The sequence below is a fragment of the Pelophylax lessonae genome (genome assembly GCF_965119305.1).
Source record: "Pelophylax lessonae genome assembly, chromosome: 2".
Taxonomy (NCBI): Eukaryota; Metazoa; Chordata; class Amphibia; order Anura; family Ranidae; genus Pelophylax; species Pelophylax lessonae.
Window position 1 is genome coordinate 612,235,930 of NC_138769.1, and position 18,076 is coordinate 612,254,005.

An 18,076-nucleotide genomic window follows, 5' to 3' on the forward strand; every position below is an offset into this window, starting at 1 on the left:
TCCTGCTTAGAAGTCTTGGCAGACGCTTGAGAGGAGGGAAGGCGTAAGTCAGACGATACTGACCCCATGGGGGCACCAGTGCGTCTGTGGCATCTGACAGAGGATCCCGTGGCTGAGCCACAAACCTCTGCACCTTTCTGTTGAGCCGAGACACCAACAGATCCACCTCAGTGTGCCCCACTGTAAACACAGCTGATGAAATCCCTCCAGATAAAGGGACTACTCCCTGTTGTCCAACGCCTGCTGACTGCCGAGGTAATCCGCCTGCCAATTTACCACCCCGGGAATGTGTACAGCAGAGAGAGCTGGAACAAACTATTCTGCCCACCTTAGAATGCCGGCTACCTCCAGAGCCGCCAGGACACTTCTTGTGCCCCCTTGGAGATTGACATAAGCCACGGCCGTGGCATTGTCCAATTGAGTGTGCACTGGACAACCCTGAAGACGATACGTCCAATGATCGGGGCACAGTCTGATCGCTCAGAGTTCCAAGACATTGATCGGTAGTCTGGACTCTTCCAGCATCCAGATCCCCTGAGCAGAATGCTTGCCAAGGACGCCTCCCCAGCCGCACAGGCTGGCATCTGTGGTGACCACTGTCCAATACAAAGGGAGGAAGGAATTTCCCAGCCGAAGTGCCGGAGAAAGAAGCCGCCATATCAGGGACTCCTTCGTGCCCCAACTCAAATGGATCTGATTGTCCAGAGACTGCAGGGTCTTGTCCCATTTGGTCAGAATTTCCCTTGCAGGGACTTCGTATGGAACTGTGCAAACAGAACCGCCCCGAAGGTAGACACCATCAGGCCCAGCACTTGCATTCAAGTCCGGAGGTATGACCATTTGTTGGGATAGCAGGAGGCAAATTGAAGCCTGCAATTTCTGGAGTTTGTCCAGAGGAAGGAGCACTCTGGCTAAGGCCGAGTCCAGAGTGAAGGCCAGATAGTCCAGCTTTGTGGACGGAACCAGAGCAAACTTCTGAAAATTCAGAATCTAGCCAAACTCCCGCAGAGTTCGTATTGTGATCTCCAGGTTCTCCACCAGAGCAGAGGGAGACTCCGTTCCCAGAAGGAGTTTGTCCAAGTATCCCAGTACCGCGATCCCCCGTTGGCGTAGCAAAGCTAGCATCGGGGCTTACACTTTTGTGAAGACCCAAGGAGCAGATGCAAGACCAAAGGGTAACGCCACAAACTGATAATGTTAGTTTCTCACAGCAAAGTGGAGAAACAATGGTGACTGGCACAAATTGGAATGTAAAGGTAGGTATCCTTGATACTGATAGAGGCGAGGAAATCCCCCTGACACAGGGATGCCCCCACCGTTGGAATGGATTCCATTCTGAACTTCTGTAACCGCGCAAAGCAGTTTAGCGACTTGAGGTCCATGATTGGAAGCACTTTGCCTTCCTTCCTGGGAACTGTGAAAAGGTTTGAGTAAAATCCCTGAAAACGTTGCAAGGTCCGAACCGGGACAATCACCCCTTGAAGGAACAGGTCCAGTACTGCCCTGTAAGCGGTCTGGGGACAGGTTGGAAGGAAAAATCCTTGCCGGGGGCAAGAGCAAAACTCGATCTTGTAGCCGGATCAAATGACTTCATGGACCCACTTGTCTTGCACCCGGGAAGTTCACGGGTCTGGAAACCAACAAAGATGTCCCCTCTCCCCCCAAACTGGTGAGGGCGCACCTTCATGCAGAAGGAGCCTTGTCCCCGGGTCTGGAGAAGCCCGATCTTGGCTTGCCAGACCAGGTTTGTTTGGATCCTCCAGAAGAGGCCCTGAAAGGCTTCGAGCCCTTGTCATTCGACCCTGAGGGCCTAAAAAACTTCCTTTGAGCTGAGAAGGAAGGCCCACGTCTATGACGAGGTTCCTTGCCCTTAGTAGCCTGCATAAAAAAGTACTCTTCCCCCGTGAGACCTTTAATGAGGTCATCAAGGGTAGCTCCAAACAGGCGATCTCCTTTTTTGAAGTCTGATCCGCAGACCAGCACTTGAGCCAAAAAACACGCCGAAGGACCACTGCCAAAACAGAGAGGCAAGCCATCAGGGGAGCCGCATCCAAAGAGGCATCACAGATAAACTGCAGCCCCTGGTTCAGCTGATCTGCCAGCTCACCAAAAGGCAGGGGGGAGCTGTTCCCCCTCCAGGTCACGGTGTAGGAGTTTAGCCCACTCGGTCAGAGTTTGCGACACTAGGGCAATGGTGAATATCGGCCTTATTGCCAAACTAGCCAGAGTGTACATATGGCAGGCCACAGCCTCCGCCTTCCAGTCAGCCAGATCCTTAAAGGCCAGGGACTATTGAACCGGAATCATGGTTGCCTTGTTTAATCTGGAAACTGGAGGGTCGACCACCGGTGGCACAGTCTACTTCCTAAGAAGGAACTCCTCATAGGGGTAACGCCTAGTAAAGCGCTTAGGGACCCCACAGGAATGCTTTGGTCGTCCCCACTCTTTAGCGACAATTCTGTCAGAATAGGCAGAAAAAGGAAACACCTTTGCCGCTTTGGCTAGCTTGTGAGTGCCAAAGGGCACCTGTGCCTCCGTCGCAGCTTCAGCTGCGTCCTCCCTCTTCAGGGTCTCACACACAGATGCAATCAGTGCATCCACCAGCGCCTTTTTGTGCACGGTCGCAGACGTGGAGAAATCATCCTTCCTAGCAGAGGATTCCAGTCGCATAGTTGCAGACCCAACAGGGTGACCCACGTCCACAGCGGCCAAATCAGATTCAGGATCTGATGAGGCAGGGGAAGGCGGGGGGGGGGGGCACTTTTTGCTAGCCCATCGCCTGCAAGCCACCTCCACCCAGGACACAAGGGACTCCAGGACCGCCGTCAGTGCATGGATGGATGATTGTGACCCGGAGAGCCCCACAGCCTCAGAGAGGGGATCAGGTGGGGAAATGTGCTCCAAAGACTCCACCAGTCACCAGGGGGACCCCAAAAAAAGTGTAAAACACTACTAAGGGACAACCCCCACCATGCTGGCAGCACCGATGGAGAATCTGCACTACATGTGCAGCAATCAGGAAGTAAAATGATCCAGGAGTCAGCACCAGGGAATGAGGAGGGCTTCCCACCGCCAATCCGGTTGCAATCCTCCCTGGCCCCCATCGCCAGTTAGCGCCCTGCCCCTATCCCAGGAAGTGGCCAGACCACCCAAAAAGCCCCAGCGTGGAGGGAGGGCAGGATGAGGGACTTGGAAAGGGGGGTGCCTGCAGGAAGGAGGTGATCCCGGGGGTCCGACCGTCCCAAGGAGGGGCCAACGTCCACCCCAAAACCCTCCAGGGGGGACAGCTACTCACCATACCAGAAACCAGATGGGCAGCGCTCCAAACAGAACCCCTCTCTATTGTAATGGGGGGGGGGGGGGGAGTCGTATGCGACCTCACGAGGCATTTAACTCGCTGGCCAGCCCATGTCCAGAGGGGCTATGTCGCGGCCGACCTGGTACGGAGCTGATGTCTGCACTCATTCGCTGGCCAGACTGGGTTGACAACTGGATCTAGATTATCCAGCCCAACGCCCAGTCCGGCAGTTGATCTCACAGGAAAAAATCCAGGAGAAATTTTTTTCTATCGAAATGTTTTTGGCCAGAACCAAAGATCCCAGCAAGGAAATAGGTCCTTACTCCTGACAAGGCAGAAAAAACTGAGTGGCTATAGCAGAGAGAGGGAGTATACCCCCTGGGACTGCCTATGGGTGTAGCCAGAATTATTTTCTGCCTAGTGTCCTACTCCTGTAGGGAGCAGTAAAACCCAATGGTTATGAATATCAGGAGTCCATCCATGAACGAAAGAGAAAATGTGTTTTCAGTGCACATAATTCAAAAAATGCAGCAGCTTGCACAGCATAAGCACATATGTATTTCTTTTTTGCTAACAAGCTTATCCGAGTGTATATTTTCTTTACTGCCACAATACAAGCTCTCAGAACTCCCCAGGGGGTGGTCCCCTCAGTCAATACCTCCTTGCTTCCTGCTTACCAACTCAGTTTCAGTAGAATAGCAGTAGAGTACATAAACAAACCCCCAAAAGAGGGGCGGGGGCGGCGACTGTCGGAGGACTCAGAGAAAGGAATTTTACAGGTAAGATTTTACAAAAATTCCGTTTTCTCTTACGTCCTCCGACAGTCGCCGCCTCTTCATATTCGTCACTAATGGGGACGTCCCAAAGCAGTGTAGACATGAGGGGTGGGAAAACAGCAGCCGCGCCTAAAGCAACGCAATATCAAAAAAGAGAAAAGTGGCTGAGACTAAGAGCCCCAGCACAGGAACAGCCTGCGTACTCCTGAGCTAGGCATGTGAAACTGAGTTGGTAAGCAGGAAGCAAGGAGGTATTGACTGAGGGGACCACCCCCTGGGGGTGGGATATGCTAAAAGCTTTGATATTAATATATTCTGTTGCCTAGCTACTCCTACGGAGCAAAGGTCAATAACCCCATTAGTGACGAATATGAAGAGGCGGCGACTGTCGGAGGACGTAAGAGAAAGAGGATTTTAGGAGTTTCTTCTTTTGTTGGTATTTACTAATCACTGAATTTTTTCTTTAAATTTGTTTATGTAATTCTTTACTATATAAAGACAAAAATTACAAAAAAAAATATTTCCTTTATTTTCTGTTAAAATAAAATTGCCAGGAGAGAATAAACACCTCCAAAATTTGGAAGATAGACACCCCAAGGTGGACACTTTTTTGCCACAATTTTTTTAGAACGTTGGTATTGTTGTGCGTTTTGGTATAAAATTTGACTATTTTTAATTTATTACTAAAAGGCGATGTCTGAACTATCAATAGAATTATGACGCAGTGCCTCCAGCCGATTTCGGCAAATAATTTAATAACTAAGAAAAACCCAATCAATTTTGTTCAGACCTCCAATAATATACCACAATAATTTTCCTGAGCCCTTGGCGCTTACGGTGAACTCTTACCAATATATAAATATCTCCCAATTAAATCAATAAATATAATTTATTAAGATACGAGTATAATTATATATTTACATACAAAACTAAATTTACTGGTGATTAATATTCCACACACAATATCAAAATACGTTGCACAGATACAATGTGATTAGAATTAAATTTTTTTTTTTTAAACCAGACACAGAATTAAATATAACCCGATAAAAGTAAAATTAACTGTGAATTAAAATATTAAAAACAAAATGCCTGACCACTCTTAAGGCAGTTTCTCACTTTCCGCGGCCGTAGGAAAGAAAGGAACTTATCTTAAAGAGTCACACCCTATTATACCCAACACACTTAAATTCAGCCTTAACTCTAGACAAACACTTGAAATTCATAAAATCAATTGATTCAGTGAAAAGAAAAATTAACATATAGAGTTGCTCTACCCAATGTAAATGACCATATATGTATAATTTCAGACAATGTCATACAATTCCTATTATCTGGGGAGTAAATGGGTTAAATTATTAAGTCTATCTCTCACCACTCCTTCCAAGGAAAATGTTCAAAGTAAAGTAGTTCGTCTCTCAGCAGGAGATCAGCCAATGGGCAGTGGTCAAAATGGCAGCAGTCTTTTCCTGTGTCCTTCCTTAGGCGTGTTTTTTAGGATTTTTTTTTTTTAGAGTCCCTTGTTTTTCCCGGGGTCCTTATTTATATGATCAGAAACTATTGATTGAAATGACCACTCCCCAACCAATATTGACTGTTTCTTCAGTGGTGGTTTTCAGAAGTGGGCAGTGACTGGTCGATTGTCACCTGCCCATTGGTTAACAGTTAGTTGCATCATTGCAAATGGGATTGTCCTATAATGTGATGTGGGAGTTGCTATAAACCATATATGAATTATATTTTTGGGGATTTGGTGATTTCTGCTTTTTATAACATTTCAATATTTTGATTCAAGATTATGTTTTCTGCTGGTAGTGTCATTATTAATAGCTGTATTCATTTCCTGTAGGAATAATTCCATAATCCTTGTGTAATATTCTTTAAGTACAAGAGATTTATAGGGATATCTCATGCTAGTGTAGTTTATATCATCATTGAACATTATTTGTGATTTGGTGGGTGAGCCATCTCTATTGATGAATTATTCTTGTGAAACACTATCCCCTACATATAACAACAAAGTTCAATATATGGTGATAACTGGATACACACACACACATGCACATACACACACAGATATATTAATACACGTGCGTGTACACACATACCCATACATGTACACACACATATCCACACACGCACATGTACATATGTACCATACACATATACATGCATATACCTACACACCTACACGCACATATATACATACATGTGTATACATATATATATATATATATATATAAACATATCTACATACACAGATGTACACATCCTAGTCACCATTTTGTTGAAGAGGCTTATGTATTCAGCTGAGTCAATACTATTGCGTCTTAAGAAGAGTTAGTTTTCACCCTAGAACAATGGGGACCGTCTATTGCTTTGTTTCTTCTGTTGAATAAGTTTCTTCTTCAAACTTTGATTTTCAGGTTTTTATCACCTTTCTTTGTACAAAACCTTGAGAATTGGGGACGTTTTTGTATGGCCAATTGTCTCTGACTAATTACACAAACCTGTCTGAATTTGCACTGTTGAAGGTTTGGTCAATACTATTGTGTGTGTGTGGCCAGTTTTTTTTTTTTTTTTTTTTACAGAGGTTGATGTGTCAGGCTGAGGTCAGTGTAAGTGTCGCAAGTATATTTCATCATTTAATATTTTCATATATCGATAACCTGACATATCCCCCTTTTTGATTTGCATGTATGTCAGCATCATACAGGGAAATCAACTAATAGGCAGGTTATGGATCATTATGGTACATTCCACTGACGAGTCTGTATTGCTTTCGAGTGTAGGGCGTACTATTCCTTGATTTCAGGGGATATGCTGAGGTTTAAAACATTTTCCGGTGTAGGTCCTTGGATCCACACTTGTGCAAACTTTTTGGGTGATGATTCGTTTGTCAGTCAAGATGAATCCGGGTGCTTCTTGGACAAGTATTCCCGATGAAGGTCCTGGTCGGGCGATGAGGCCGGCCTGGCCTGGTAGACATATCCACAGCAGGATACCCAGGATGCTCCACATAGCAGGACTCCAGGACATTCTCGTGGGAAGGTCTCTCCTTCGGGATATCTGGTCCTCCTTCCTTGAGTGATCGCTGGCAGACAGGTTTCTGGTTTGATACATCAGATCATCATCAGGGCTTCCTGCTAGGGTCTGGTCGCTAGCACTTCCGATTACCAGTTTGGCTGTCATCTGGGGCATCATTATATACACTATAGTAGGTAAATAAACAGTTTTAGTATCAGATACATATATGTAAAAATAGCCCTGTAAAGCAAAATGTGGATTCACCCTAATTCTTTTTCTGCCCTTATGATCTTTCCATAATCCAAGAGGAGTGCGTGGTTCAGTCTCCCAACAGCTGTAATTGTGATTTGGGATGGCAAGCACGCAATTGATTTATATGCACCCATCTCTCACTGATTTCACCATTCCGAGGGATGTGCAATTTATATGCTACGGGGGAAATCTTATCAGCTATGTTAAACGGACCTTTCCAAGATGGAAGGAATTTCCGTTCCTTGACCTGGTCTCTCGCAAAATTGTATAGGTAGACTTTGTCCCCAATCTCGTACTCCTTCTTGGTGGTTTTAAGGTCATAGTAGGTCTTAGCGCCAACTGCGGCTCTTTCAATGTTTCGCTGGGCAAAGGCAAAAGCATACTGTAAATGTTTTCGCAGATCCTCTATGTATTGGTGTGTTGTGGTGGCATTGACCAAATTGTGATCTGTAGTGCGGTACAATAAGTGCTGGGGCAATACCATCTGCCTTCCGGTCATGAGTTCGAAAGGGGACATTTTTGTGACCGTACTCGGAGTTGCCCTTAAGGCCATCAAGACTAGGGGAAGTTTGACATCCCAGTCTTTGCCTGTCTCCTTAACAAATTTCTTTAGGATGTTGACAATTGTCTGATTGTACCGTTCTACTCCACCACTAGAGGAGGGCCGATATGCGATATGCAATTTCCTTTTCACGCCCAATATTTTCCACAGTTTGGTCATCACTTCACTAGTGAAATGTGAACCCCTATCAGATTCTATCCTCTGGGGTAGACCAAACCGTGAAAAAATGTGTTTAATTAATAAGGCAGCGCATGTATCAGAGCTATTGTTTGGCGCTGGAATACATTCAACATACTTGGTAAATAAACATGTAACGGTTAACATATACCGATTCCCTCGTGAAGATTTAGTGACAGGTCCAATGAAGTCCATTTGAAGGTCTGACCAAGGCATACAGATCCCCCTTTTCTGAAGGGGGGCCCGATGGGTTGGTGAAGCCGGTTGAAATTGGGGACATATTAAACAGCCTTGGCAGTATGCCTTCACATCACGCAGCATATGAGGCCAGTAGGCATAATCCCGAAGGATCTCATAGGTGATCTTCTCCCCACGATGCCCGGAAGTGGGAGCGTCATGGGCGTGTTGCAACATTAACCCTCTAAATTTAAGTGGAACTACCCATTGTTGGATACCCCCTTTTGATGTGCGTATCAACAATCCCTGATGCAATGCAAACTGGGATTTGGACTTCATTAAAATGCGTAAATCCTCTTTACCGGTACCATCCCCTTGGCTAATGGGATTTTGGTCAGAATTTTCTAGGTGTCTATAAAATAAGCCAATTATTGGGTCTTCTTTTTGAGCTGTAATTAAATCTTCACTGGGGGCATCATGACTCCATTGTAACACATTTGCATCTTTGCTCACCCTGGCTTGTTGTCTAGTTACAGCTTCTAACTGTACTGCCCCCAAAAATTTATCAATATCTAGTGATTCACCTGTTATGGCCCCTTCTTTGGCCAGGGAATCAGCCAGATCATTACCTTCCTTCTCGGCACCTAGGACTTTAGAGTGGCCCTTGGTCTTCTTAAAATACAAGGTGATGTCATTTTCCCTTACCAGCTGGTCTATTTGGCAAAATAACCTACCATGTTTAACGGGTTTCTGGTTGCTTTTTAGCATGTGGTTCCTTTTCCACCTAGGAAGATATTCAACAAAACTGTTCCTAACATAATTGGAATCGGTGATGATGGAAAATTCTTTTAGGTTATATTCTATGGCCATCTCGACAGCTTTTAGAATGGCAGCGAGTTCAGCAACTTGGCTGCTTTTGGATCCAAGCTTGTATCCCACAGAGGTTGGGGCTACACCTTGGGTCCATACAATCCCGATACCTGCCACTAGTTGGAGCTGTTCTCCATCCTTATGATGATAGGCGCAACCATCTACATATACACACGGCAACCGTTTACAGTACTCTTCATCATAAACTTTATAGGGAGACAACAGTTGTTCTTCCAAAAAGTCAGCGTCCGGGTCTCCCTTACTGGGATTGGTGGCTGAACAGTCATGGAGCTCAGCAAGGCCCTGGGCTACTGGACTTTTCTTGTTCTGTTTATAACGAACTTCCAGAGGCCATCCTTGCAAGGACAAAGTCCAAGCAGTGATGCGGCTATTAGACACATTTCCATCCCTGATACGTTCACTTTGTAAATACTGTAAAGGTTGGTGTGCGGTCTCAACAATAATTCTTTCACCTTGAATATAACTGCGGAAATTCTGTAATGCCCACACCGTGGATAATAAAGCCTTTTCGCAGTCTGTAAACTTCATCTCTACTGGGGACAATGTTTTGCTAGCGTAAGCAATAACCTTACTGACATTCTCTTGTTTCTGGTAAAGAACAGAACTCATACTTACCTGCGTGTACCCTGTCTCAAGATAAAAGGGTTTACCTCCTTCTGGATATGCAAGGCAAGGAGCCTGGGTCAGTCGAACCTTCATTTCCTTTACAGCGTCTTCCTGTTCCTTACCCCACGACCATCCAATGTCTTTCTTTAGCAGATGAAGAAGCGGTTTGTTTATTTCGGCGTAGTTGTCAATGAACTTACGGGAATAGTTTACCATCCCTAGAAACGATCTCAACTCTTTCAGATTAGTAGGGACCTTACAGTTTAGCACAGCCTCAACCTTTTTCTTTTGGGGATTTAGACCTTCCGAAGTAACTTCATGGCCTAAGAAATTTACACGTGTGCGACACCACTGGGCTTTTTGTAGAGACAATTTCGCCCCGGCTGATCTTAACTGGCCTAGGACATGTCGCAGTTCTGTAAGGTGTTTGGTCATGTCAGTACTCTTGATTAGGATGTCATCAACATACGCCAGTGTTCCTCGCTCTAGGGCATCTGGCATAGCCTTATGCATAAACACAGCGAATTCATGGCCAGAATTGATAAACCCAAAAGGCATACGAACCCAACAGAACTGCTGGTTCCCAAAACTGAAAGCTAGTTTATACTGGTCTTCTTCACTGACTTTAATGGTCCAGTAACCTTGGGCACAATCAAGGGCTGTGAATACTTGGGACCCTTGGAGTTGGGCAAGACACTGGTCTATGTATGGTACAGGCCATCCTGACATGTAAACACGCTTGTTTAGTTGTCGGAGGTCAGCGCACAAGCGCCACTGTCCATTGGGTTTCAAAACACCCAGGATGGGGTGATTATAGGAGCTGTGGATGGGCCTAATTATACCCCGTTCATTTAGCTTCCTAATAATCTCGGCTAGAGACTCATAGGAGGCCAAAGGAAGTCTATATTGTTTGACGAACACTGGTGGGGCCTTTGGGTCAGTCTGGATTCTGGCGAAGTGGAGTTCGGTACTCCCACAATCGTAAGAATCCTTGGCAAAGATCTCCTGGAATTCAAAGAGGAGTTCGCGGAGCAATTGTCGCTCGAGATCATTGGAGCATGCATCTGCTAGTGCTATTATCTCTTCAACTATCTCTTTGAATCCAGGAAAGCTTTCAGGCTGCCCTATCTCATATGCCTCTTCAAGTCTGGTGGTTAAATCACTAGGTGTATATCGGGCACTTTCCTCCCATTCATGTCCTTTGGGGCACTCTTGTTCTTTAATCGGTTGATCAAAGACAAGGGATGTCTCTTCAATTCTACAGGTACCATCCTTAGAATCAAAGGGATAAATGGACTCAATGGTGAACATACCTTCGGGTAAAGAATTGAACGATTGTTCAACTAATTGCTCCTCAGATAAATATTCCTCAGGTATGAGTCCAATCACTTGGTTAGTGACCCCAAATGTGTAATACCCCGTTTCTACCGCAAGACCGATAATGGTGTCCTTGGGTAGGCTAAGGTCCTGATTTGAGAGGTTGTGTATGTAGATGTATATAGGGGATTGATGCGTGTTGATCAGAGGCGTGTGGGTAATTTTTAGTCCTTCCCCCTGCATTCTCTGGGATATGCATACTAGCGCATCTGACCCTTTTAATCTTTGTCCCCTTTTTATTTTTACGGGGAGTACAAAATTATTTCTGCCTTTGGGCACGATAATTTCTTGGGCTACCTGAACCTCAACAGCATAAGGCATCTGCTGTTGGAATTTCAGGGCTAAATTTACATCCTGGTATCCCTCAGGGTCCCCCTTTAGTCGACTCCATAAACAGTCATTGATTAAGTCGACTTGAGTGGCAAACCGATGCAGTAAGTCGTTGCCGATATATATTTGGTTTTGGGGATTGTCCAAGACTATGAACACGTGAGTGGTTGTCTTATTACCTATGGTAATGTTTAACAGGCATCTAGCAATGGAATTATAATCCTCCGAATCATCAATGGCGTCTGAAATCCAATGACGTTGAGGAGTGGATAAATGGATCATTTCTATCTCAGTCATATGTTTTAAGAGCCCATGGCTCACAAAGCTATGCTCTTGCTTTAAATCAAGTTTGGCATATTTTGACCTACTAAGACCATTTATCTGGATAGGGATAAATAGATCACTGCTAACCCTTTCCACTCCTGTTAGGAACTGAGCGTGGTTTCCCCCTTTCCTAATTTTATTCTCCTGATGGAAAGACATGGTCAGTACATTATCTAGGAGGGAGATCTCTTTTATTTTATCACAGGGGATTTTAAACACATGGTCATCTCCTCCCACTTCAAGGCTTTTGTGGTCAGGTTGGATGACTGTTACATCAGGTAATTGACTATTTCTGAAATGAACTTCCAGGGAGCCAGGCCTTTCTTCCACCAGGTGGCAGTGTTGCCGGGAATGGGGAGTCTGAAGTCTCTCATATTTAATTGGTGTATTGACTTGGGACCACAATACCTTGTTCACACAATCAACAATAGTGTTGAGCCTTTTAAGAAGGTCTATTCCAATGATCATGTGATGGTGTGGGAGAGTGGCAATAATAACAGGGTGCCTAAGTTCCTTATTACCTAATTTAAGTTTAAGCCAGGCAGTACCCCTAACTTCTAGTGGTTCTCCACCTACCCCTACCAGGGAACAATCAAAGCTCCTAAGTTTTGGTTTCTTGGGCATTGAGTTTGTTACTCGATTAAAATGTTCCTCTGACAGGATTGTGGCTTGGGACCCAGTGTCAATTAGGCCTAAAATTGGGTGATCACTGGCATCCTGTATTTTCATCGTAGTGAAATATCTCCCATCAGATTCGTTCAACTCACACATGAAATTGGCATGGTTGAAGATCTGGGAACCTGTCAATAATTTACAATCAGCATTGATCTCACCACACGTCACAGATTCTGTGTGCTTATTATTCCTTCTGGTTTGCCTGTTGGACTTCCTCAAGACGGAAGCGCAATGAGTGGGGTGCGCTCCGTCAGACTGGTCATTTATGACTATCCCCAATGGCTCGGCTAGGTTAGAGGGGTTAAGTGAACACTGCAAGGCAGGAGGGGAATTAACAACCAACATTTGATCCTCCCTGGCCCTATGACTATGTTTCTCAATTGTGGGCACATCAGGGGTAGAGCATGCGCCCCCTTTTGCTGCATACAGTGTTATCCCCTCTGGGCCTATCGGGGGGAGGTCTATGCATTCTGTGACCCTTGGTTGGTCACAGGAGTTGCCCCTAAAAAAGATGGGTTGTTAGATTGGGTGTTCATGAATTGTGTCATTTGTCCGACCATTTGATTCACCTGCTCCTCAATTTGTCCTATACGTTGGTTGAGGGTATTTTGGTACGTTGCCCTATTTTGTCTGACCCTATTACGTTCCGGATGGGACTGGGTAGATGTCTCAGACTCATAACCACTCCTCAGGCCCCGATGCTGGGAACTCTCTCTCGGAGGTCCCCGTATTTCTCCTTGACCTTGGGGAACTTGGGGAACTGCACCAATCCGGGGTGCTCCCTCTCGTTCCTGGTCAGGAGGCGACCTATGGTCATTGTGGTTCTCAATAATATTAGGGTTTCTCATGAAGTTTGGGTCCTGGTTAAAGTTGGGGTTTCTGCCAAATCTGTTGTATCTACGGAAGTTGGGGTTTCTTTGGAATCTGGGATACCCATGGAAATTGGGGTCTCTGTGAAAGTTGGAGTATCTATTAAAATTGGAGTTTCTGTCAAAGGGGGGGTACCTATTAAAATCGGGATCCCTATTGAAATTGGAGTCTCGATTGAAATCAGGTTGGAACCCCTGGGAATATTCCCTCTTGCCCTTTCTGTGTTGTGGACCCCTTTCACTTTCACTACTGTACCCACGTGGCCTCTGTCTGTCCCCCACCGCTGGCTGGGGTCGTGGTGCGACTCCGGGAGGTCTAATGGGCCTTCCATCTCGGACTGCCTCTGCATAAGATTTTCTCTCTGTCTGTGCGCCCGAAGGTTGAGGGGGCATGGTAGTGGCCGCTACTATTTTAGGGTTCTGCTGGGCCTCTCTTTTTACCCCACTTTCACTGGACTGTTGGATTGAGAAAAGGTAGTCACTCTCCCTTACTAACCAATCCAGGGAGCGTCCTTTCCTAAAGTCTTGTGCAAGACCTAATTTTATATAAGCAGGTAATGCTTCATAAAATAAGGTCTTGAATTCAGACTGATCAGGATTGGGATCCTTTTCAGCCAGAAAATAGGCATTTTTCAGTAATGCCAGAAACTCTGTAGGGCTCTGATTATGACCACATTTTAGATTATAGGCCGCAGCCTTGGCAGACGTTGTAGTTTTATATGGTCCAAACTCCATTTGACACCTATGTTTAACCTCCTTCCACGACTGACCATACAGGGTTTTTAACGAATCAAAGAATTGTCTGTTTTTACTTTCAAATACCCAAGGTAGCAAATCAATTTTTGTACGATCGTCCTCAATGCCTAAGATTTCTAAGGTACGTTCGTATGTTCCTAGATGGTCAGTGATGGCGGGGGATCCTTTCTTAGAAAAGACAGGAACAGTTTCTTTTAAAAATCGGATGATTTTGGGGGTGTCATATCTTTTAAAAAGGACCCTGGGCCTCCTTTCCTGTTTATATGAAGCCCTATCCATTTCCTCATCTGTATACTCTGGGGAGTACCTTTGAAGCCTAGGGGGTGACCCATATTCAGACTCTGATTGGCTATACCTTACCTGTCTCTCCCGCTGATATGGAGATCCCCCTCTTTTTATTTCCTGTTCACGATTATCACCCAGATGCATTAATTCGTGATTTATCATGGATGTTAAATCCCCTATCCGTTTCTCCAATACTTTCTGCTCTGATCTTAGAATCTCAATTTCTGCGTTGTTTGTTTCATCCTCAGTAATAGAGTTATGTTTCTTAGGGGTTTCTTTTTCTTGTCTATAAGATTCTATTTCTTGTTTAAGTGTTTGATATTTTTCTTTTAGCTTCCTAAATTGGACACGGGTTTCCTCATATAGGGTTTTACTATTTTGAACCTGGATAAGTAATTCCTCCTCAATTCCCTTAGATTGGTTAATTCTAGTCTCAGCCCATTGGAGTTTTTCTAAAAGGGATCCTATGTCTTGGTTTTTGTTTATCAAGAGGGAGCGGGTTTCCAATAATTCTTTCTTTAAGGCGGGCATTTGTGTGATAAATTCATTACACAAAAACCACAGAGTAGGCCATGTTTTCATAATGAGACGATCTTGGACCTTCGTGTCCTTCTCATTAGCATAGGCCCTTATAAGTTGGTAAACCCGGCCGCCTTCAATAAACAAATTATCAGTTAAACTCTGAGCTTGCTCTTTTTCATCCTTGACATACTTGTCTAAACTGCATCCTATGTCTAATCTTCTACGAAGGTGTTCAACTATTCCATAATCAACAAATTTATGTAATGTTTCTCGATTTTTATCAGTATCTTTAGCGGGGGTAGTGGCCATTGTTGGGATGGTTTCACCTTCCTGGCTGTGCCTAGATGGACTTGATTCACTGTGATTTCCTGCCATGCTAGGACAATAGATATTTTTGACAATGTATGTGGAGATACAATCACCAGTATGTTTTGTTATATGGTAAGATTTCCTTATAAGCGATCTCAGCACGTGCCTCCAATTAATATGTTGTGCGTTTTGGTATAAAATTTGACTATTTTTAATTTATTACTAAAAGGCGATGTCTGAACTATCAATAGAATTATGACGCAGTGCCTCCAGCCGATTTCGGCAAATAATTTAATAACTAAGAAAAACCCAATCAATTTTGTTCAGACCTCCAATAATATACCACAATAATTTTCCTGAGCCCTTGGCGCTTACGGTGAACTCTTACCAATATATAAATATCTCCCAATTAAATCAATAAATATAATTTATTAAGATACGAGTATAATTATATATTTACATACAAAACTAAATTTACTGGTGATTAATATTCCACACACAATATCAAAATACGTTGCACAGATACAATGTGATTAGAATTAAATTTTTTTTTTTTAAACCAGACACAGAATTAAATATAACCCGATAAAAGTAAAATTAACTGTGAATTAAAATATTAAAAACAAAATGCCTGACCACTCTTAAGGCAGTTTCTCACTTTCCGCGGCCGTAGGAAAGAAAGGAACTTATCTTAAAGAGTCACACCCTATTATACCCAACACACTTAAATTCAGCCTTAACTCTAGACAAACACTTGAAATTCATAAAATCAATTGATTCAGTGAAAAGAAAAATTAACATATAGAGTTGCTCTACCCAATGTAAATGACCATATATGTATAATTTCAGACAATGTCATACAATTCCTATTATCTGGGGAGTAAATGGGTTAAATTATTAAGTCTATCTCTCACCACTCCTTCCAAGGAAAATGTTCAAAGTAAAGTAGTTCGTCTCTCAGCAGGAGATCAGCCAATGGGCAGTGGTCAAAATGGCAGCAGTCTTTTCCTGTGTCCTTCCTTAGGCGTGTTTTTTAGGATTTTTTTTTTTTAGAGTCCCTTGTTTTTCCCGGGGTCCTTATTTATATGATCAGAAACTATTGATTGAAATGACCACTCCCCAACCAATATTGACTGTTTCTTCAGTGGTGGTTTTCAGAAGTGGGCAGTGACTGGTCGATTGTCACCTGCCCATTGGTTAACAGTTAGTTGCATCATTGCAAATGGGATTGTCCTATAATGTGATGTGGGAGTTGCTATAAACCATATATGAATTATATTTTTGGGGATTTGGTGATTTCTGCTTTTTATAACATTTCAATATTTTGATTCAAGATTATGTTTTCTGCTGGTAGTGTCATTATTAATAGCTGTATTCATTTCCTGTAGGAATAATTCCATAATCCTTGTGTAATATTCTTTAAGTACAAGAGATTTATAGGGATATCTCATGCTAGTGTAGTTTATATCATCATTGAACATTATTTGTGATTTGGTGGGTGAGCCATCTCTATTGATGAATTATTCTTGTGAAACACTATCCCCTACATATAACAACAAAGTTCAATATATGGTGATAACTGGATACACACACACACATGCACATACACACACAGATATATTAATACACGTGCGTGTACACACATACCCATACATGTACACACACATATCCACACACGCACATGTACATATGTACCATACACATATACATGCATATACCTACACACCTACACGCACATATATACATACATGTGTATACATATATATATATATATATATATATATATATATATAAACATATCTACATACACAGATGTACACATCCTAGTCACCATTTTGTTGAAGAGGCTTATGTATTCAGCTGAGTCAATACTATTGCGTCTTAAGAAGAGTTAGTTTTCACCCTAGAACAATGGGGACCGTCTATTGCTTTGTTTCTTCTGTTGAATAAGTTTCTTCTTCAAACTTTGATTTTCAGGTTTTTATCACCTTTCTTTGTACAAAACCTTGAGAATTGGGGACGTTTTTGTATGGCCAATTGTCTCTGACTAATTACACAAACCTGTCTGAATTTGCACTGTTGAAGGTTTGGTCAATACTATTGTGTGTGTGTGGCCAGTTTTTTTTTTTTTTTTTTTTACAGAGGTTGATGTGTCAGGCTGAGGTCAGTGTAAGTGTCGCAAGTATATTTCATCATTTAATATTTTCATATATCGATAACCTGACAGTATTAAGGGGGTTACATAGTAACATAATAAAATCTTTACTTGAAGCTGCTGCTGCCATGATCTGTGCTGTGATAAAGAACTAATAAATTATTAATTCATTAGTTCTTAGTCATCCTCCATTGTAAAGGGCAGGGGCAGGTTTACATCCGTGATCACTGTGCCCAATCACAATGACCACCCGAAAGTGCTTCATCCATTTTTAAATAACTATTTACCACTTTAGCCATTCTTAGTCTCATTTCACAGGTATGGCACACCCCCAGTAAGTAAGACCTATAGCTGTGCAATCAGCAAAGTTCTTCCTTCCAGCTGATTGGAGAGCTCTGGCTTTGACTCAGCACGGGGTGTGTCAGACTTATGAAAGAGTTCATCATTTTCACACAAAAAAAAAAGGTCCCACTCATCAGTGTGCTGGCACCGGACAGACTTTTCTACTCAGGCATGTCCTGTTGTTATAAAGAAAACAACTTTGAACACCATTTGTTTTGATGTACCTTTGATGTATTTAAAGAATAAGTTCACTTAAAAAATAATAATAAATGCACATTTTTTGCAGGTGAAAAAAATGTGCATTTATTCGTTTTTTGTGGGAACCTGGAAAGCATTGCACCCGCAATCAGCAGATCGCAGGTGCAA

The 18,076-nt window shown here is 43.3% G+C and overlaps 1 protein-coding gene across 1 annotated transcript in view; it reads right to left on the reverse strand.

The window, feature by feature from the left end:
* The window catches only part of LOC309548497 (protein MFI), a 55,731-nt gene that overhangs the window by 9,599 nt on the left and 28,056 nt on the right, over nt 1-18,076 (reverse strand). The gene's annotated exons all lie outside the window — the stretch shown is intronic.